At 37.4% G+C, this 1863-nt stretch overlaps 1 pseudogene; it reads left to right on the top strand.

Moving 5' to 3' along the window:
• The first annotated feature begins 1502 nt into the window (after positions 1 to 1502).
• On the top strand, positions 1503 to 1603 carry LOC140530580 (U6 spliceosomal RNA; annotated as a pseudogene).
• The last annotated feature ends 260 nt before the right edge of the window (positions 1604 to 1863 follow it).

The raw sequence follows: 1863 nt of genomic DNA on the forward strand, positions 1-1863 counted from the left end.
CATGGGTTTGTGATAGATGATACTCTTATGACATGTTGTCCATGTTTGTGGGTGCATTTAAAAAAGACTAATGAGTAACAAGAGACATTTGATTCATTATCTACCTATAAGGACTATAATATAGTTAGTCACTACTTTGCTGATATTTATAGGGCCTAGAGAAGATCTTCACAACAGTCCTAGAAAGCAGTTGCTATTGTTTTCACCATTTTATTTTTGAGGAAACTAAGGCAGACAGAAGTTAAGTGACTTGTCCAAAGTCATACAGCTAGTAAGGATCTGAGTACAAATTCAAACTTAGGTCTTCAAGGACCAGGGCTCTCTATTCATTGTGCTACTTAGATGCCATAAGACTAGAAGGGAATTTGTTAAGCATTGTCTAAGGAGTAAGGGTTACTAGCATTACAAGAGGTTTTACCTCAAGATGATATCCTCTCAAGGTGTTAGGTAGCTATTCTCTCCTGTCCCTGAAAGCAGGCCAAGCTAGGAAATAAGTGGAAAAAGAAGAAAGGAGACTCTCTTTGTTCTCTACAGACAACAAGAGTCCCCTATGAGTAGGTACAAACTCAATTATCCAACTATGTAATTTGCCTCAGACCACCAACATAGACCATATTTCACATGCCACCCAGCCATCTACCCTGGCCCTCCTGCCATCTTCCATGTTGTCATTTGGTCTTTCCTCCTTCTCTCCTTTCCTCTCCTTTCCTCTCCTTTCCTCTCCTTTCCTCTCCTTTCCTCTCCTTTCCTCTCCTTTCCTTTCTTTTCCTTTCCTTTATTTTCCTTTTCCTTTAGTTTCCTTTCCTTTCCTCTCTTTTCCTCTCTTTCCCTTCCCTTCCCTTCCCTTCCTTTTCCATCCCTTCCCTTCCTTTCCCTTCCCTTCCCTTCCTTTCCCTTCCTTTTCCATTCCTTCCCTTCCTTTCCCTTCCCTTTCCTTCCCTTCCCTTTCATTTCTCATCTCCCTCCCCTCCTCTTCTTACTTATCTTGAAACTCCCCACAGTATCAATAAATACCAAAATTAAGAAACATACTTAGGAGTAGTCTTTTTGCTGCCATCAAATTAATGACAATCCTTTCCTTAGAATTTATCATCTAACACTCTGACTCTTGCCAACAGCCATTTCCCTCTTCCTATCTCAATTACACAAAAGTCCTTGACCCAAATTCTAGTTCTGGTATGGTAGTTAACAGGACATTGAACTGCTTTATAAATTTCCCTCCAAAATAACAAAAGAGTAAGGGATAGCTGGGAGAAAAGATTATTCAAATTATATTGAGTGTGTCCCCTAGTGGCAATTAAAGTAGAGATAGATAGATAGATAGATGATAGATAGATAGATAGATAGATAGATAGATAGATAGATAGATAATTTAATCTATAGTTCTCCTTCCTTGGAGTGGAGGAAGGTACAAAAATTGAGTAAGAGAAAGAAAAAGAGAAGAGGATTTCATGCCAGCAATACATATATGTGTGTATGTGTATGTATACATACATACATACGCACACGTATGTGTGTATACACTAAAATTGGAAAAACATGGAAATGAACATAGTCTCTATGCAAGGATGACAAAAGAATTTGTGAAGTATTGCAAATGTTTAAATACAATTTAAATTAGACAAACAAGTAAATATTTTTTAAAAATACATTTAAAAACAGGTTTAAGAAAGGGGGTGCAAGATGAAATTCTGAGTTCAATTTAAACTAAACTGGGCTTCATTTTTAAGGTTCTTAGACAATCATAGACAAAAAGGTGTCCAACCCCTATAATTGAAAAAGAATGCAGGCCTCACACAAGTGGAAAGTGGTAGTACTAGACTTTGAATGGAACATCTTTTATTTCTTCCAACTCCAAAGTAC

Source organism: Notamacropus eugenii, chromosome 2 (genome assembly GCF_028372415.1).
Source record: "Notamacropus eugenii isolate mMacEug1 chromosome 2, mMacEug1.pri_v2, whole genome shotgun sequence".
Classification (NCBI taxonomy): Eukaryota; Metazoa; Chordata; class Mammalia; order Diprotodontia; family Macropodidae; genus Notamacropus; species Notamacropus eugenii.